We start from the raw sequence: 20,236 nt of genomic DNA, 5'->3' as shown, positions 1-20,236 counted from the left end.
ACATTCTCCCACCACATTCTTTTGTCCTCATTATAAATTTCATTCCCTTTTTCCTTTTGAATAATTTCCTTTATACTTAAAACATAGTCTTCATTCTTTAAAACCGCTGTGTTTAAAACCCACACCCCTGGCCCTCTTTTCACATTACTCCAGTCTAGATTCATCAAAATTGGCTTATGGTCACTCAGACTTGTTTCTTCATATTTGATCTTGCTTATAAACTCTTCAACATTTCTTGTGCATAAAATAAAATCAATTCTTGTTTGACAAAAAAATTCCCCACTAACTGTCTTCTTGAGTACTCTTTTTTCTGTTCATTCCTTTCTCTCCACACATCAATTAAATTCATTTCCTCCATCAATATTTTCAGTTCTTTTCTTCCTTTATCCGTTTTAAAAACCATTCCCTCAGCCATTTCTAATTTACTAAAAACAGTGTTAAAATCCCCCATGATAATAACTCTTTCATGTTTCTTTAAATAATCTCTTAGTACATTAAAATACTCTTTCTTTCTGTTCTCCTCTGTTGGGGCATGAACGTTCACCATAATTACTTTTTTCTTCTCATACTCCCTTTCACATATCATACACTTCCCCTCTTTGTCATTATAGATTGTTTTACATAAAACCCCACTGTTTTCTTTTATTAAAATTGCAACTCCTCTCCCCAACCTCCCATCCCCATTATTGTATAAAATCTCCCCATTCCACCTTTTTCTTATTTCCTTCATGTATTCTTCCTTCCAGTTTGTCTCTTGTAATAAAATCACATCTTCTCGTTTACACATTTCTTTCACTTTTTCAAATTTTCTGATGTCTAAAAGCCCTCTTGCATTAAAAGACACAATTTCTAAAACCATAAATAAGATAAAAACATTCATTAAAATCATCATCTCAGTCCATCTCTTCCAAGCCCTTTAGCAACTCATACTTATTTGCGCATTCGATTTCTCCATCTTTTAGCAGTTTTTTCCTAGCAGTCTCTAAATTAGGTTTTATCTTTATCGATCGTCTTCTTTTTGATGATTTCACCTGTGTCTCTTTGTTTCCCTCCTTTTGTAAATGTTCCTCTAACTCGTCTTGCTCCTCATTACTTTGTTCTTTTGTCTCCACTGTGTCCAATGCCTTTTGAAAACTGTCTGTCATGTCCATTTGTGTCCAAAATATGTCTTCCTGTTGTCCTTGTTGTAAGTCTTTATTATTCGAATTGCTCAATTCTGCTGCTTCCAAAACATTCCTTAAACTGTCAGTCATATCCATTTGAGTCCATGTTGTCCCTTCCTGTTCAGTGACTCTGTCCTTTCCATTAGCCTCATTCTCTTGTAGTTTTTCACTTTTAGATTCTGTTCTTCTGTCTTGTGTTGTTGTTTTGTCCTCTGACTGTATATTGTCTCCTTCATGCATCTGTCTGTCCAGCTGCTGCTCTACCTCCTCCTCCTCTTCCCCCATCCAACATTCACATTTATTTAAAACCTTATTACAATCCGGGCACTTCACCGCATCGCAATCCCTTGCGAAATGCCCCCTTTCCTCGCACTTAAAACACTTAAAATCTGGACAGTCTTTCACCACATGATCTGGGCTCATGCACAGCCTGCAAGTTTTCACCTGATGACTGTGCATCACCCTAAAGTATTGTGGTCCTTCTGCTGTCTCTATTCTTGTGCTGTACGGGAGGGACGCCACTTCTTTAAGGAATCTGGTTTTAACAAACCTCGTCCCATCTTCAATATCTGTGCCAGGATAAAACCTTCTTTTAATTTTTGAAAGGGGACAAACTCCCCAATGATCCAATTTGTCTAAAATATCTATGTCAGCAACATAGACAGGCAGATGCATGAAGGAGACAACATAATCTCGATTTTGTAGCCTCTTTACTGTACAGTTTATCCCTTTAATAGTCAATCCGTCAATCAACACATCAGCATCTTCCTCTCTTTCAAGTGTTACTTCATATTCCTTGTTTTGTTTGGGTCTTACAGCCAAAATCTTTCCATCCCCAATCCTCTCCGTCACTGCTTTAATTAAATCCATTGCTCTCACCTCTGTTGTTTGTCCTATGTCCACTGTTACAGTTGCTTCTTTTAGATAAATCCTTTTCCTTGCTTCCTTCTCCGATCGGTTTGTTTCTCGTTGTCGTCTGTCCAGTCCATTGTCATTTGCCTTCTCAAATCCGTCCGCCATTGCCAGGTCTGTCACCGTAGATCCGTCCATTGCAAAAAAAATAGGGATAAAAAACACTCCTCCCGAACAGCTCACGCTGCTGGGAGGATAAACTAAACAAACTCAAAAAAAGTTTAACAAAAATGTATTTGAGTCAAAAAAAAAACTAAACAGAAGAAAATGTGGTGAGCCTCTCTCACCCACTGCAGCCAAACACTTCCTGGAATGTACCACTATCACACATGCACAGGGGGTATGGCCGTAAGCGAGAGCAGCCGTCAAGAGTTGGCTATTTAAAAATAGGCGTAGCACTCAGCTTACCTTGACACAGCACCGACAGAAACAAAGCCCTTGACCCCTCAATAGTTTACCTGTTTTTTTTTTCGGTTACTGCTCCAGGGCACCAACAGCTCTTGCTAGGTTAAACCAGCCAAGTAAGGGTACTCACTTCCCCCGAATGGAATCAGGGGAAGTGGGTACAATGACTTAGCTGGTTCCAGAGATCAGAGAGGATTTCAGAGTTTTGTTTTGTTTTTTTCATATTTTGGGAAGTGTATCAGCTGCCAAATGAAGGAATTCAAAATGCTTAAAGCACCTGGTAATCCCAGGCAGTCTCTCATCCAAGAACTAACAGGGAATCAAACCCAGTCCACAGCAATGAGAGCACCGAATCCTAACCACTAGACCACCAGCGAAGGGAGAGCAGACACTTGCCCTCAAGCCTTGCTGTGGGTCTCCACACAAGTATGCTGCAGCTACTCTGACAAAAATAAATCCAATGCTTGTAACCTCCTCCTAGAGAGGAGAAAGTCTCAGACCCTGGATCACAGTTCTTCTGTGGAGGGACTGTCACATGCTCCTATCGACACCACAACTTGCCATAATAACAAAGCACAGCATGTGTTGAATGAACTCCGTATTGACAGAGCTGTGTCCTTATTACAACCAACAAGCTAATGATGATAAGATAAGGAGATAGCGCCAGTGGTGCAGTGGATAATGCATCTGACTATGGATCAGAAGACTCTAGATTCGACTGCTTGCTTGTTTGGTCTTTTTGCTTTGCTGACAGCCAATGCACTGCGGTCGCCTTTCGCCCCCCACTGGAGCTGTTCAGTTCCACTCTGGAGTGAGTCGAGTTTAAGTGGCCGCCAGCACAGAGCCCGTGGGGTGCTCCCCTGGTTTCAAAGGATGCCCCAACTGCTAGATTTTTAATAACGTCTACTACAGCTAGTCACCTAGCCAACTTGCAGCGTAATCTCTTCCACTTGTAATTCTCTGAGCTGCAGCAATACCTAAGTGCTCTGATAAAACATGAATAAAAAACTATGGCTTTTAACCTCCTCTTGGAGAGAAGAGAGTCTCCGACCCTGGATCTCAGGTCTTCTATGGAGGCACTGTCAGGAATCCTGTAAGAGCATCCCATCCACACAATCTCTTGCCATAAAAACAAAGCAGAATGTGTGGTGACGGAACTCCAGATTGATAGAGCCTTGTCCTTGTTTCAAACGCTAACAAGCTGCTGAACAGAGTGCCAGTGGCACAAAGGATAATGCTTATGACTATAGATCAGAGGATTCGAGCTTACGGAAACCATGAGACTGTGTATGAAAGAGTGCGTAAATGTATGAGTGGTACTTGTGCAAGAGGGGCAGTGAAGTGGGCTTTCGCCCTTTCATTCCTGTACAGTTCATATATATCTTCATCGCTAGAGCTCAAATGTTGACAAGATAAGCAGACAGGGCCAGTGGTGCAATGGATAATGTGACTGACTATGGATCAGAAGGTTGTAGGTTTGACTTCTGGCTGGCTCGCTATGGTCTTTTTGTAGTCAGCCAGTGCACTGCAGTCGCCTTTCGCCCCCACTGGAGCTGTTCAGGTCCACTCTGGAGTGAGTCGAGTTTAAGGGGCCGCAATCACAGAGCCCGTGGGGTGTTCCCCTGGTTTTAAAGGCTGCCCCAACTGCTGAATTTTTATTAACGTCTACTACATCTACACCAATCGTAAACCCAGCCTACTTGTTGCAAAAGTCCCTACCACTTAGAAGTCACCCAGCCAACTTGCAGCGTAATCTCTTCCACTTGTTAAGTCTCTGAGCTGTAGCAATACCTAAGTGCTCTGATAAAACATGCATAAAAGGAACTATGGCTTTTAACCTGTTCTTGGAGAGAAGAGAGTCTCCGACCCTGGATCTCAGGTCTTCTATGGAGGGACTGTCAGGAATCCTGTAAGAGCATCCCATCCACACAACGTCTTGCTATAAAACAAAGCAGAATGTGTGGTGACGGAACTCCAGGTTGACAGAGCCTTGTCCTTGTTTCAAACAATGTGCTAACAAGGTGCTGAACGGAGTGCCAGTGGCACAAAGGATAAGGCTTATGACTATGGATCAGAAGTCTTGCTGCAAAAGTCCCTACCAGGCCCAACCCTGCTTTTCTTATGAGTTCAGATGAGATCAGGCATTGCCAGGGTGGTATGGCCGTAAGCGAGAGCAACCGTCAAGAGTTAGCTATTTAATAATAGGCGCAGCACCAGAAGCCGAGTGCAGCTCAGCTTGCATTGACACAGCACCGACAGAAGCAAGGCCCTTGTCCCCTCAATTGGTTACATGTTTTTTTGTGTTTGTTTTTTCTGTTTCTGCTCCGGGGCACCAACAGCTCTTGCTAAGTTAAACCAGCCAAGTCACTGTACCCACTTTCCCCCGAATGGAATCAGGGGAAGTGGGTACACTGACTTGGCTGGTTCCAGATTTCAGAGAGGAATTCAGAGTTTTTTTTTTTTTTTTTGTATTTTGGGAAGTGTATTAGCTGCCAAATGAAGGAATTTAAAAAGCTTACAGCACCTGGTATTCCCAGGCGGTCTCCCATCCAAATACCAACCAGGCCCAACCCTGCTTTGCTTCCGAGTTCAGACGGGATATTTAAAAACATTTTTTAATTAAAATCAAATATTTACATTTTTACAAAGAAATGATCACATCACACAAAAATCACATGATACTTACAACACTCATTATTAGACTTCATATTTTTCCCATAACCAACTTAAAATGTTGTTCTTGTATTCAACCATTACGTTCCCTTTTACCATTATTTCTATAAATACATCCTCCTTTTCTTGTACTATAAAATAGTTGAATATCAATTTTACAGCCATCTCCATTCTGTTTTTAAACATACGCCATATATCCACTCTCTTCCCATCATGTTTAGCCATATTTCTCCTTATCCAAATCACATACTTAGCAATTGTTATACATAGATTAAAAGCATACATACCACATTCATTTTGACCAAATAATTTTTTCCCCAGTTCTTTTGTTCATCCACATATATGTCCCCTATTAACGATTTAGCAATTTTCTTAAATTTTTCCATAATTCCTCCAACTTTTCACAATAGAAGAACAAATGTAATAAACCTTCCCCTTCCTTCATAAACACCTTACATATTATATCTTGTTCAATTCCCATTTTACACAATCTCATTTCTGTTAATATGCAATTATGTCTCAATAAATAATTACAATTTTCTAAAATTGGTTCTATATATTTCATTCTGACATTTCCCCACATATTTCTTTTTCATTTAAATCCTCATATCTTTCCTTCCAGTAGTTGAATGCTATAGGTCTTATAAAAGCCTTTGATCTAAAAACAACATAAAAACTCTTAACTGTACATAAGCTCATATTGATCTTTTCTCCATTTTTCTTCTTAAAATAGACCTCTGGTAATTCTTCCTTATCCCGCAGCTCTTTTTTTTCAATTATTTCAATAAAATCTTTTGGTATTGCTTTTTTCAAATCATGATATTGTCTTTGTAATTTTGTTTTATAAAGAACTGCAGTTTGTGCCAAGACTGCCCTCATAAGTGGCAGCTCCCATATGGTCTAGCGGTCAGGATTCCTGGTTTTCACCCAGGCGGCCCGGGTTCGACTCCCGGTATGGGAAGCCTAGAGCATTTTTGCCACTACCCTTTTTTTCCAGCAGTCGGACTGCAGCAACTTTAAGGGGGTGGGCTTGTGTTGGACTCTCATAAGCCTTCGATAGCTCAGTTGGTAGAGCGGAGGACTGTAGTTGTGTTGTCGGCAATCCTTAGGTCGCTGGTTCGACTCCGGCTCGAAGGAGGTCTTTTGCCCTTTCATGCCTGTGCAGTTTTCCTATATCTTCATAGCTAGAGCTCAAAAGAAAGTTCCCTGACCGGGAATCGAACCCGGGCCGCGGCGGTGAGAGCGCCGAATCCTAACCACTAGACCACCAGGGAAGGTCCTGCAGAAGCTTGCCCTCAAGCCTAGCTGTGGGCCTCCACACAAGTATGCTGCAGCTGCTCTGACAAAAATAAATCTAATGCTTGTAACCTCCTCCTGGAGAGGAGGAAGTCTCAGACCCTGGATCACAGTTCTTCTAGGGAGGGACTGTCACATGCACTGTAAGAGCATCCTATCGACACCACAACTTGCCATAATAACGAAGGACAGCATGTGTTGAACGAACTCCGTGTTGAATGAACTCCGTGTTGACTGAGCTGTGTCCTTATTACAAGCAACACGCTAAAGATGAAAAGATAAGCAGACAGGGCCAGTGTTTTGGGATTAATAATAGTTTTGGGATTAATAAAATTAAAACTGTTTTAAAGCACCAAATCATTAGAGTGATTTCATGTAGGACACAAATGCCTCAAATGCAGCTTTAACATCATTGGAATAAATTATATTTTAACATTTTCAAATAGAAAAGTTAACATATTAAAAAGGAATAATTATTTACAAGGTTACTTTTATATCTGCATCTTTATAAAATAAAGCAGTCGTCCCGAACCTTTGAAAAATAGTCCATATTGTCTTTATATTTTTAGATAGCTTCATTTATTATTGACTTTATGCGCTCAAAATATGTAATTATGCAGTTGAAGTAATATTGTGCTACTTTTGCTACATAGTAGAAGTGAACTAGTTTTGTTTTGTGTTAAAGCCACAATGGCCATGCATGTTCATAGCCACACTTCTTTGCATGAGTGCTTTATTGGGACCCTATAGGCACATTTTGTGCCTGGACTCAACTTAGTATTAGTGAGACCTAACTATTTTGTTAATTACTAAATACCCACAGAGCATGCTCATAGGGCATACTTCTGATGCCGATTCTGTGCCCCAGTATACCTATACTTCGCCCAGTGTGGCCATATACACTCCACTTTGTGTGGATTTGCTATGGGCCCACAGTGGACTTCTGTTTTGTGTGGGCCAGCCCACAGGTTGGTGTGGCGGCATAGTTTATATTTTTGGTCTAGGCATGTTTGTTTGGAAATTTGTGCAATAATACTGCACACTCAAGTATCCTGCATGGTGCCTACAGAGAAGAGACTGTGTACAAACACAAAAATGGTGCTTACATATAAAGCTGGTGGGTTGTTCAAGATCCATAAACAAATCTAACAACCAAATCATTGACGCTCCTTTTTTTTTTGTCTGAATAAGTGTACATGTTAGACTGATTTAGATCAGAAGTCCACTAAATGTTCATTAACTAACGTCACAGCAAAAGCTGCTACAATTAACATAAAAAGCACAGCACCGCTACGTTTTCTATGACAGTCGTTGGGCTCGTCCAGGATTTGAACTCGGGACCTCTCGCACCCTAAGCGAGAGTCGTACACCTAGACCAATGAGCCCCATAGAAGCAGTCTGCAGTGTCACAAAAAATTCTGTGAGACTGATCCAGTCTACTATTTGTTCACGTTGTTTTTGTTACGCGTGTTTGCAACTCCCTGGAGGCATATTACAGTTCACAGGCAGTAAAAAACAGCCCAGTGGCCTAATGGATAAAGCACCAGCCTTCCAAGCTGGGGATTGTGGGTTCAAAGTACCAACTGGGTTGTCTTTGATGCAGTTCCTTAAAGTTGGCTGTGCAAGACAATCCAGTGTGACCTTTAAAAAGCTAGGTTCATACCGTTAGGTCAAAAAGACATGACAAAGGAAAATTCCTCAGAGAGGCTGTTTTGTCATTAGGTGTACACACCGGATCGTCTGAATGCAATATGGCATAGGGATCCTAAAGTACTGTTTTCTGAGTAACAAGAACTTCCTGAGCCATACAACAGATATAACGAACGCTAGTAATGTCCCAGTGGCCTAATGGATAGGGCATCAGCCTTCGAAGCTGGGGATTGTAGGTTCAAGTCCCATCTGGGTTATCTTTGTTTGGTTACATTTAAGTTGTGTGAAAAAAATTCCTACTTGTCTTCTCATAACTTAGGAGTGATGATCTGAGGACAATAGTTAGCTTCGAATTCTCAGACTTGCTGCACACTTCAAATAAGATTCATCCAATCTTGCTTGAATCTCACTGTCACGTTACAAACCTAAATGGTTCTGCTAAGCTTTGGTAATGGAGATCTTGGCTTTCAACTAATGGCTCATGTTAGGTGGATGAGGATGAAATGCAAACAAGGAAATAGCTGTAGAAAGGTTGTGATTTCAAGTTAATGAGAGTGGCCTTGTCTGGAATTTGAAACTCAAGTCCAGTCACACCATACGCAAGAACCATACCCCAGGACCCATGAGACACGAATGTGGATGGTTGCACAAAGAAAATGTTTGTCCATTAGTTGCACACATCTTATTTGACGGAATGCAAACTGGCATCGAGATCCTAAAGTGCAGTTTTCCATGCGTTGGCATCTTGTTGAAGGCATACAAAAGATCCATGACAAATGATTGGCGAAATGGCCCAGTGGCCTAATGGATAAGGCATCAGCCTCCAGGGCTTGGGATTGTGGGTTCAAGTCCCATCTGGGTTGTCTTTGAAGGTCTCACTTCAATTTGGAAGCAATGTTTGATGGAGAAAACACGGTAGCTGTGAAAACCTTCTTGAGATGTGTTTGCCTGTCATTAACTTCCTGCATCGCCATGCATATTACCTGTTATGACTAAAAGAGTAATGAGATACCTAACGCGAAAGGCCATTTTGAATCCTGCATGGTGCCTACAGAGAAGAGACTGTGTACAAACACAAAAATGGTGCTTATATATAAAGCTGGTGGGTTGTTCAAGATCCATAAACAAATCTAACAACCGAATCATTGTCGCTCCTTTTTTTTGTCTGTATAATTGTACATGTTAGACTGATTTAGATCAGAAGTCCACTAAATGATCATTAACTAAAGTCACAGCAAAAGCTGCTACAATTAACATATATTCACCACAGATAGCACAGCTCTGCCTCTATTTTGGCGCAATTGGTTAGCGGGTTTGGCTGTTAACCAAAAGGTTGGTGGTTCAACCACACCCAGGGACGAATTAAGCTTTTCTCTGCCTTGCAACTGCTAACACGTGCACTGGGCATAGATCCTGGGCCACGTGCTGTCTGGCGTTACAAGATGACATCAGGATTTAGCAGAAGTTTGTTGTCCAATGCCTGGATTGGCCAAGTTACTTATTCCAGTTGACTAAAAATCAGCATCAATCTTTACACAGGTAGGGAAGGTATTGATCAAAACAGTGACTAGAATGAAAGTATCGGAAGCCTGGCTAGCTCAGTCGGTAGAGCACGAGACTCTTAATCTCAGGGTTGTGGGTTCGTTCCCCGCATTGGGCTTATCTGTTACGTTTCTCTCTCTCTTTTCAGCAGCTTTCATTTGGATTCATCAAGCATACCTATTGAGACAAAGTTCAGTGTTTCTACCACAGTTGGTATGATTAGGCTGAGTCTCTGTGGCACAATCGGTTAGCGGGTTCAGCTGTTAACTAAAAGGTTGGTGGCTTGAACCCACCCAGGGATGAACAAAGGATTTTGCTGCCTTGCAACTGCTAACACGTGCACCCGGCAATTATCCTGGGCCACGTGCTGTCTAGCATTACATGATGACATCAGGATATAGCAGTAGTTTGTAGTCCAGTGCCTAGATTGGCTAAGTTATTTATTCCAGTTGACTTAAAATCATCATCAAACTTTACACAGGTAGGGAAGGTATTGATAAAAACAGTGACTAGAATGAGTATCTCACAAGCCCGGCTAGCTCAGTAGGGAGAGCATGAGACCCTTAATCTCAGTGACGTGGGTTTGAGCTCCATGTTGGGTGTTTCTGTTACCTTTCTCTCTCTCTCTTCGGCAGCTTTCATTTGGGTTCATCCAGCAGACCAAGTGAGACCAAGTTCAGCGTTTCTACCACAGTTGGTATGGTTAGTCTGAGTCTCTGTGGCAAAATCGGTTAGCGCGTTCGGCTGTTAACCGAAAGGTTGTTGCTTTGAGCCCATCCAGGGACGAACGAAGGCTTTTGCTGCCTTGCAACTGCTAACACGTGCACCGGGCAATGATCCTGGGCCACGTGCGGTCTAGCATTAAATGATGAAATCAGGATTTAGCAGAAGTTTGTTGTCCAGTGCCTGTATTGGCCAAGTTATTTCATATGACTTTAAAACAGCATCAAACTTTACACAGGTAGTGAAGGTATTTATCAAAACAGTAACTAGAATTTATTAATCAGAAGCCTGGCTAGCTCAGTCGGTAGAGCATGAGACTCTTAATCTCAGGGTCGTGGGTTCGAGCCCCACGTTGGGCGTTTCTCTTACCTTTCTCTCTCTCTTTTCGGCAGCTTTCATTTGCACACCTCGAGCAAACCTATTAAGACAAAGTTCAGTATTGCTACTACAGTTTAATTGGTGTCTGAGTCGGTTAGTGTGTTAGGCTCTTAACCGAAAGGTTGGTTGTTCAAGCTCACCCAGGGGCGAATTAAGCTTTTCTCTGCCTTGCAACTGCTAACACGTGCACTGGGCATAGATCTTGGGCCACGTGCTGTCTAGCGTTACAAGATTACATCAGGATTTAGCAGAAGTTTGTTGTCCAGTTCCTGGATTGGCCAAGTTACTTATTCCATTTGACTAAAACACAGCATCAATCTTTACACAGGTAGGGAAGGTAATGATCAAAACAGTGACTGGAATGAAAGTATCAGAAGCCTGGCTAGCTCAGTCGGTAGAGCATGAGACTCTTAATCTCAGGGTTGTGGATTCGAGCCCTACATTGGGCATTTCTGTTACCTTTCTCTCTCTCTTTTCGGCAGCTATCATTTGGATTCATCACGCATACCTACTGAGACAAAGTTCACAGTTCACAGTTGGTATGGTTTGGCTGAGTCTATGTGGCACAATCGGTTAGCGGGTTCAGCTGTAAACCAAAAGGTTGGTGGTTTGAGCCCACCCAGGGGCGAACGAAGGCTTTTGCTGCCTTGCAACTGCTAACACGTGCACTGGGCAATAATCCTGGGCCACGTGCTGTCTAGCATTACATTAAAACATCAGGATATAGGAGTAGTTTGTTGTCCAGTGCCTGTTTTGGACATTTTTTAATTCCAGTTGCCGTAAAAACACCATCAAACTTTACACAGGTAGGGAAGGTATTGATGAAAACAGTGCTCTTGAACAAATGTCTCACAAGCCTGGCTAGCTCAGTTGGTAGAGCATGAGACTCTTAATCTCAGTGATGTGGGTTCAAGCACCACGTTGGGTGTTTCTGTTAGCTTTCTCTCTTTTCGGCAGCTTTCATTTGGATTCATCCTGCAGACCAAGTGAGACAAAGTTCAGCATTTCTACTACAGTTGCATTGGTTTCTGAGTCTCTGTGGCACAATCGGTTAGCGCGTTCGGCTTTTAACCGGAAGGTTGGTGGTTCGAGCCCACCCAGGGACGAGCTAAGCTTTTCTTTGCCTTGCAACTGCTAACACGTGCACCGGGCAATGATCCTGGGCCACGTGCTGTCTAGCATTAAAAGTTGACATCAGGATTTAGCAGAAGTTTGTTGTTCAGTGCCTGCATTGGCCAAGTTACTTATTTCAGTTGACTTTAAAACAGCATCAAACTTTACACAGGTAGGGAAGTTATTGATCAAAACAGTGACTAGATTTAATTTATCAGAAGCCTGGCTAGCTCAGTCGGTAGAGCATGAGACTCTTAATCGCAGGGTCGTGGGTTCGAGCCCCACGTTGGGCGTTTCTGTTACCTTTCTCTCTCTCTTTTCGGCAGCTTTCATTTGCACACCTCCAGCATACCTGCTGAGACAAAGTTCAGCAATTCTACCACAGTTGGTATGATTAGGCTGAGTCTCTGTGGCACAATCGGTTAGCGCGTACGGCTGTAAACCAAAAGGTTGGTGGTTTGAGCCCACCCAGGGACGTACGAAGCCTTTCGCTGCCTTGCAACTGCTAACACATACACCGGGCAATTATCCTGGGCCACGTGCTGTCTAGCATTACATAATGACATCAGGATATAGCAGTAGTTTGTTGTCCAGTGCCTGTTTTGGACATTTTTTTATTCCAGTTGCCTTAAAAACACCATCAAACTTCACACAGGTAGGGAAGGTATTGATGAAAACAGTGCTCTTGAACTAGTGTCTCACAAACCCTGCTAGCTAAGTCGGTAGAGCATGAGACACTTACTCTTAGTGAAAGGTTGGTGAATTAAGGGGTGAATTAAGCTTTTCTCTGCCTTGCAACTGCTAACACGTGCACTGGGCATAGATCTTGGGCCACGTGCTGTCTAGCGTTACAAGATTACATCAGGATTTAGCAGAAGTTTGTTGTCCAGTGCCTGGATTGGCCAAGTTACTTATTCCATTTGACTAAAACTCAGCATCAATCTTTACACAGATAGGGAAGGTAATGATCAAAACAGTGACTAGAAAGAAGGTATCAGAAGCCTGGCTAGCTCAGTCGGTAGAGCATGAGACTCTTAATTTCATGGTTGTGAATTCGTGCCCCACATTGGGCATTTCTGTTACCTTTCTCTCTCTCTCTTTTCGGCAGCTATCATTTGGATTCATCGAGCATACCTGCTGAGACAAAGTTCAGCAATTCTACCACAGTTGGTATGATTAGGCTGAGTCTCTGTGGCACAATCGGTTAGCTCGTTCGGCTGTAAACCAAAAGGTTGGTGGTTTGAACCCACCCAGGGACTTACGAAGCCTTTCACTGCCTTGCAACTGCTAACACATACACTGGGCAATTATCCTGGGCCACGTGCTGTCTAGCATTACATGATGACATCAGGATATAGCAGTAGTTTGTTGTCCAGTGCCTGTTTTGGACATTTTTTTATTCCAGTTGCCTTAAAAACACCATCAAACTTTACACAGGTAGGGAAGGTATTGATGAAAACAGTGCTCTTGAACTAGTGTCTCACAAGCCCTGCTAGCTGAGTTGGTAGAGCATGAGACACTTACTCTTAGTGATGTGGGTTCAAGCCCCACATTGGGAGTTTCTGTTACCTTTCTTTCTTTTTGGCAGCTTTCATTTGGATTCATCCTGCAGACCAAGTGAGACAAAGTTCAGCATTTCTACTACAGTTGAGTTGGTTTCTGAGTCTCTGTGGCGCAATCGGTTAGCGCGTTCGGCTGTTAACCGAAAGGTTGGTGGTTCGAGCCTGCCCAGGGACGAACGAAGGCTTTCGCTGTCTTGCAACTGCTAACACGTACACCGGGCAATGATCCTGGGCCACGTGCTGTCTGGCATTACAAGATGACATCAGGATTTAGCAGTAGTTTGTTGTCCAGTGCCTGGATTGGCCAAGTTACTTATTTCAGTTGACTTTAAAACAGCATGAAACTTTACACATGTAGGGAAGGTATTGATCAAAACAGTGACTAGAATTACTTTATCAGAAGCCCTGCTAGCTCAGTCGGTAGAGCATGAGACTCTTTATCTCAGGGTCGTGGGTTTGAGCCCCGCGTTGGGCGTTTCTGTTACCTTTCTCTCTCTCTTTTCGGCAGCTTTCATTTGCACACCTCGAGCATACCTATTAAGACAAAGTTCAGTATTTCTACTACAGTTTAATTGGTGTCTGAGTCTCTGTGGCGCAATCGCTTAGCGTGTTCGGCTGTTAACCGAAAGGTTGGTTGTTCAAGCTCACCCAGGGGCGAATTAAGCTTTTCTCTGCCTTGCAACTGCTAACACGTGCACTGGGCATAGATCTTGGGCCACGTGCTGTCTAGCGTTACAAGATTACATCAGGATATAGCAGTAGTTTGTTGTCCAGTGCCTGTTTTGGACATTTTTTTATTCCAGTTGCCTTAAAAACACCATCAAACTTTACACAGGTAGGGAAGGTATTGATGAAAACAGTGCTCTTGAACTAGTGTCTCACAAACCCTGCTAGCTAAGTCGGTAGAGCATGAGACACTTACTCTTAGTGATGTGGGTTCAAGCCCCACGTTGGGTGTTTCTGTTACCTTTCTCTCTTTTCGGCAGCTTTCATTTGGATTCATCCTGCAGACCAAGTGAGACAAAGTTCAGCATTTCTACTACAGTTGCGTTGGTTTCTGAGTCTCTGTGGCGCAATCGGTTAGCGCGTTTGGCTGTTAACCAAAAGGTTGGTGGTCCGAGCCCACCCAGGGACGAGTTAAGCTTTTCTTTGCCTTGCAACTGCTAACACGTGCACTGGGCATAGATCCTGGGCCACGTGCTGTCTAGCATTAAAAGTTGACATCAGGATTTAGCAGAAGTTTGTTGTCCAGTGCCTGGATTGGCCAAGTTACTTATTTCAGTTGACTTTAAAACAGCATCAAACTTTACACAGGTAGGGAAGTTATTGATCAAAACAGTGACTAGATTTAATTTATCAGAAGCCCGCCTAGCTCAGTCGGTAGAGCATGAGACTCTTAATCTCAGGGTCGTGGGTTCGATTCCCATGTTGGGCATTTCTTTTACCTTTCTCTCTCTCTCTTTTCGGCAGCTTTCATTTGCACACGCCGAGCATACCTATTAAGACAAAGTTCAGTATTTCTACTACAGTTTAATTGGTGTCTGAGTCTCTGTGGCGCAATCGCTTAGCGTGTTCGGCTGTTAACCGAAAGGTTGGTTGTTCAAGCTCACCCAGTGGCGAATTAAGCTTTTCTCTGCCTTGCAACTGCTAACACGTGCACTGGGCATAGATCTTGGGCCACGTGCTGTCTAGCGTTACAAGATTACATCAGGGTTTAGCAGAAGTTTGTTGTCCAGTGCCTGGATTGGCCAAGTTACTTATTCCATTTGACTAAAACTCATCATCAATCTTTACACAGATAGGGAAGGTAATGATCAAAACAGTGACTAGAAAGAAGGTATCAGAAGCCTGGCTAGCTCAGTCGGTAGAGCATGAGACTCTTAATCTCATGGTTGTGAATTTGTGCCCCACATTGGGCATTTCTGTTACCTTTCTCTCTCTCTTTTCGGCAGCTATCATTTGGATTCATCGAGACAAAGTTCAGCGTTTCTACCACAGTTGGTATGATTAGGCTGAGTCTCTGTGGCGCAATCGGTTAGCGTGTTCGGCTGTAAACCAAAAGGTTGGTGGTTTGAGCCCACCCAGGGACGAACGAAGGCTTTCGCTGCCTTGCAACTGTTAACACGTACACCAGGCAATTATCCTGGGCCTTGTGCTGTCTAGCATTATATAATGACATCAGGATATAGCAGTAGTTTTTTGTCCAGTGCCTGTTTTGGACATTTTTTATTCCAGTTGCCTTAAAAACACCATCAAACTTTACACAGGTAGGGAAGGTATTGATGAAAACAGTGCTCTTGAACTAGTGTCTCACAAACCCTGCTAGCTGAGTCGGTAGAGCATGAGACACTTACTCTTAGTTATGTGGGTTCAAGCCCCACGTTGGGTGTTTCTGTTACCTTTCTCTCTTTTCGGCAGCTTTCATTTGGATTCATCCTGCAGACCAAGTGAGACAAAGTTCAGCATTTCTACTACAGTTATTGGTTTCTGAGTCTCTGTGGCGCAATTGGTTAGCGCGTTCGGCTGTTAACCGAAAGGTTGGTGGATCGAGCCCACCCAGGGACGAGTTAAGTTTTTCTTTGCCTTGCAACTGCTAACACGTGCACTGGGCATAGATCCTGCAAGTTACTTATTTCAGTTGACTTTAAAACAGCATCAAACTTTACACAGGTAGGGAAGGTATTGATCAAAACAGTGACTAGAATTAACTTAATCAGAAGCCCGGCTAGCTCAGTCGGTAGAGCATGAGACTCTTAATCTCAAGGTTGTGGGTTCGAGCCCCACATTGGCCGTTTCTGTTACCTTTGTCTCTCTTTTCGACAGCTTTCATTTGGATTCATCAAGCATACCTATTTTAAGGCTTTTGCTGCCTTGCAACTGCTAACACGTGCACCGGGCAATGATCCTGGGCCACGTGCTGTCTAGCATTACAAGTTGACATCAGGATTTAGCAGAAGTTTGTTGTCCAGTGCCCGGATTAGCCAAGTTACTTATTCCAGTTTACTTTAAAACGGCATCAAACTTTACACAGGGAGGGAAGGTATTGATCAAAACAGTGACTAGAATGAGAGTATTAGAAGTCTGGCTAGCTCAGTCGGTACAGCATGAGACTCTTAATCTCAGGGTCGTGGGTTAGAGCCCCACGTTGGGTGTTTCTGTTACCTTTCTCTCTCTCTTTTCGGCAGCTTTCATTTGGATTCTTCGAGCATACCTATTGTGACAAAGTTCAGCGTTTCTACTACAGTTGGATTGGTGTCTGAGTCTCTGTGGCGCTACCTGGATCAGGATCGTCTGTCTCAGTCTCTCTCCTCGTCCAATCGTTGATTTATAATTTTATGACAAGAACTTTAACAAAAGTCACCCTAAGTTCACGTTTTTGTGCATAGTGTCAAAGTTCACGACCCCACACCCTGTTTAACATTGCAGACTTTTGATACACTTGCAGAAATCATTGATTTTGTTCGAACGTGTCTTTAAATTAATAACTGTATCTATATATACATGCATATATACTGTATATACAGTTGTTTGGATGTGTTTATCAAAATGTTTGTCGAAGCGTCAACAGCTCCCTCCCTCCGTATTTCTTAGCCAAAAACAAAATAAAGTTTACACAAAAATATAGGCTTTTTCTGCTAAATGTTCATTAGCTATATGAATTGTAAGAATAAATTAAAAGCTGTAATTGCCTGCCTTTTGTTGCTAAATGTTTATTATGTTTGTATGATTTATAACTGTTACTACAATGGTGTACCCATAAATGATATTGCTGCTAAATGATAATTAGCTATATGAATTATAGTTATTTATAACTAATGTGTTACAGTCATTCTACAGTGAATAATAAAAATGTCTGTCTTTTGAACCTAAATGTTTATTATAATGTTTACTATTGTGTTATCGTGTTATAATTACCCATCTGATAACAGAAATGCACGTCTTTTGCTAATATATATTTATTATACTTAATAACAATTATTTATAACAGTTGTGTTGTTATCAATTAATTATATTTTCATGTTTCTATTAATTAATAAATATGTTTTTAGTACTAGGGACTTTTAGTCCCTTTACCATAGCAGAGAAATTACCGGGGAAATGTGATCTTTCTTGCGCTTGTTTCAGGCAACAGGCTATAGTATTGTAATTAATGCACTTGTTAAGTTTTATTTACATTTGTATGATAAATTCAGATGAGCACTAAGCCAAAAAGCCACAAGGCCATGGGTGATGGGAAGTGGATGGCCAGGTTGAGAGGCTTTGCCAGCTCTGGCGTTTGGGCTTCTGGAGCAGGCAATCGACCAGCTCCAAGACAGAGGAAGTGGTATGACATTTATAAAAATTACTTATACTTCATGACATTATATGTAGTATGCAGATTGGTTGGCAATGGTGCAAACAATATCAGTGCTTTGACGTTAAAAACTCTTATCTCCTGATCATGAAAATAAATAACCATGGAATAGAAAAATAAGCACACAATGTCAAAAACAATAAATATGTGATTAAATTACATGAAGAATGTTTCTAAATAATGATATGATTAATTAAAGTATTCAGACAAATAAAGAATAAAAGCACATAAAAACAACAGGTTAGAAAGAATCCTCAGATCTTTCACATCTATCTTTTCAGATTGAGAAATGTCCCATGCATGCCCGCGGACAGACCACCCTCTTTGGGGGATCCAGGACCTGCAATTGTGGATTTCACACCACTAAGGTGATATATTTAAAAAGGCATTAATGATAATGCAACAAATATATATTTTTATTAGTGCTGTTATGCTTTTTCACTAAATCTTTTTTTTTTTTTTTGCTCCCGCTGCACCACCACAGTCTGAGGCTTCAGACACAGCTTCTGGCGCCACTGGCCCACAGTCTGAGGTTTAGACACAGCTCATGTCGTCATTGGCCCACAGTCTGAGGCTTCAAACACTGCTCCTGGCACCACTGGTGCACAGTCTGAGGCTTCAGTGCCACGGTCTTTCCTAAGGCCTTCTCTAAGTTTGTCAATGGTGAATATTTTTCTGTGTAATTAATGCTTGCTTAAAACCATTTAGAATGTTTTTGACCGGATGTACACCACTAGCTTCAGAATGTTTCTAGCATAGTCCTGCAGGTTGTAATTTCATTGAATTAGAAAATAATTGTATTGTGTCATTTGTTTCTGTTTGTAGTTCACCAAGTCGCGCTTTGGTGGGTCCCAGTTGTCTACACTGAGGCCCAACCTGGTAGAACGAAGGACCCCAAGCCCCTCTCCTCCATTCACTGTGAGAACCCCTTCTTCATCTCCTCTGAAATCCTCCACCCCTTCTCCATCCCCTGTGAAGTCCTCCACCCCTTCTCCATCCCCTGTGAAATCCTCCACCCTTTCTCCATTCCCCGTGATGTCCTCCACTCTTTCTCCATCCCATGTGAAGTCCTCCACCCCTTCTCCATTCCTTGTGAAGTCCTCCACCCATTCTCTGTCCCCTGTGAAGTCCTCCACCCCTTCTTCATCAACCGTGAGCACCATTACTCCTTCTCCGTCCCCTAGGAAGTCCTCCACCCATTCTCCTTCCTTGACGAAGTCCTCCAGCCCATCTCCATCCACTGTGAGGACTCTCAGTCCTGCGACAGTGTCTGTGAGTATATGAGCACCAACTTATTGAACATTAACGGCTTTATTTATACACAAATTGCCTTCCAAACAGGATCAAACAACTGCTGGGGCCTCAGCTTCGTTCTGGTTGCCAGGTGAACAGAGCAAAACCATCCCTGTGCAGGACCAGAGATGGATTGCCAACACCATATTTCACTCTGGCAAGCTGCGGCCAGATTTACAGCTGTGGTATGAGCCCCCTGGTCCAGCTCTTATTTACCACCAGACACCAACACCTGACAGGTTCTTCACCCACCGGTTAATGGTGTGGATGCCCTACCACCTGTGGAAGGTGAGGTTCTCCTGCCCAACTTGTGGCAAGAATCTGACAGGTTATGGTGTCCACAAGAGGGCTCGAAAGGTCCTGGACATTGACAGATACTACCTGATGTTGACTGAGACACTCAGGTGCACTGTGTGTTCTCTGAACTATCTGTCAACAAGTCAGATTGTCTGCGACCAACTTGACCTGCCACACCAGAAAATGTTCAGGCTGATTCTGACCCGCAAGTAAGTATAGCAGAGTAGAAAATGTGGTAGTTATGTAGACCCAAACCACTGACCCTCCAATAATTACCTGCAATTAATTACAGCAACAATGCGCATTTCAGGTATGTCTGTGACATCCGTGTCATTAGGTTGCTTTGGGACAGGACATTGGGCAACAGTCCGGCTCGACTGGTGAAGCAGCTGAGAGAAAACCATGGGGAGGAATGGCTGAAGAGGTTGGCACACTATCTTGGAGAGTGTGGTGACTTTGTTGATCGACCCAGCCTTTTTCCCGTGGCCTGCCAGGAGCCTCCAGAGCCCATCGACAACCCCACCAGTCGTTGGCTACTCTCAGTGTATGGCAGGGACATCCTCTCCAGGCTAGACCACATTAAGGCCAGCATCACATCCATCTTTGGGACTATATTAAAGGTGGATTCTACCAAACAGGTAATGCATCACTGACTCTGTGTTAGGCTTGAATGTTTTTAAATTCTATAATATTGCCATATTATTATTGTTGGCTGTGATAAAATTCGAACATAAATGCTTTGCTACATTTATAAATTCCAGATCACAAAGAAGCTGGCTGGTCATGGACGGGGGACAGCGCTCTGGTTGACCTCCATTAGCAATGAGATTAGCCAGATTCTGAGCAGTGTCCTGACAGTGCAAGAGGGGCCAGGG

General features: G+C 42.7%; 10 non-coding genes across 10 annotated transcripts; 9 read left to right on the top strand and 1 right to left on the bottom strand.

Annotated features, from left to right (window-relative positions):
• Positions 1-6,042: 6,042 nt before the first annotated feature.
• Positions 6,043-6,114, top strand: trnae-uuc (transfer RNA glutamic acid (anticodon UUC)). Its single transcript has one exon. It is a non-coding gene; the product is annotated as a tRNA-Glu (tRNA).
• Positions 6,115-6,203: 89 nt separating this feature from the next.
• Positions 6,204-6,290, top strand: trnay-gua (transfer RNA tyrosine (anticodon GUA)). The gene is given in 2 exon segments: positions 6,204-6,240; positions 6,255-6,290. It is a non-coding gene; the product is annotated as a tRNA-Tyr (tRNA).
• A 65-nt stretch (positions 6,291-6,355) lies between these two features.
• trnae-cuc (transfer RNA glutamic acid (anticodon CUC)) lies at positions 6,356-6,427 on the bottom strand. The gene has a single exon. It is a non-coding gene; the product is annotated as a tRNA-Glu (tRNA).
• Positions 6,428-10,650: 4,223 nt separating this feature from the next.
• On the top strand, positions 10,651-10,723 carry trnak-cuu (transfer RNA lysine (anticodon CUU)). The gene has a single exon. It is a non-coding gene; the product is annotated as a tRNA-Lys (tRNA).
• A 1,535-nt stretch (positions 10,724-12,258) lies between these two features.
• Positions 12,259-12,332, top strand: trnay-gua (transfer RNA tyrosine (anticodon GUA)). Its single transcript has one exon. It is a non-coding gene; the product is annotated as a tRNA-Tyr (tRNA).
• Positions 12,333-13,518: 1,186 nt separating this feature from the next.
• On the top strand, positions 13,519-13,592 carry trnan-guu (transfer RNA asparagine (anticodon GUU)). The gene has a single exon. It is a non-coding gene; the product is annotated as a tRNA-Asn (tRNA).
• Positions 13,593-14,478: 886 nt separating this feature from the next.
• Positions 14,479-14,552, top strand: trnan-guu (transfer RNA asparagine (anticodon GUU)). The gene has a single exon. It is a non-coding gene; the product is annotated as a tRNA-Asn (tRNA).
• A 227-nt stretch (positions 14,553-14,779) lies between these two features.
• On the top strand, positions 14,780-14,852 carry trnak-cuu (transfer RNA lysine (anticodon CUU)). The gene has a single exon. It is a non-coding gene; the product is annotated as a tRNA-Lys (tRNA).
• A 581-nt stretch (positions 14,853-15,433) lies between these two features.
• trnay-gua (transfer RNA tyrosine (anticodon GUA)) lies at positions 15,434-15,507 on the top strand. Its single transcript has one exon. It is a non-coding gene; the product is annotated as a tRNA-Tyr (tRNA).
• A 401-nt stretch (positions 15,508-15,908) lies between these two features.
• Positions 15,909-15,982, top strand: trnan-guu (transfer RNA asparagine (anticodon GUU)). The gene has a single exon. It is a non-coding gene; the product is annotated as a tRNA-Asn (tRNA).
• The last annotated feature ends 4,254 nt before the right edge of the window (positions 15,983-20,236 follow it).

The sequence above is a fragment of the Danio aesculapii genome, chromosome 4 (genome assembly GCF_903798145.1).
Source record: "Danio aesculapii chromosome 4, fDanAes4.1, whole genome shotgun sequence".
Taxonomy (NCBI): Eukaryota; Metazoa; Chordata; class Actinopteri; order Cypriniformes; family Danionidae; genus Danio; species Danio aesculapii.
This window is presented reverse-complemented; position numbering and strand designations above follow the sequence as displayed.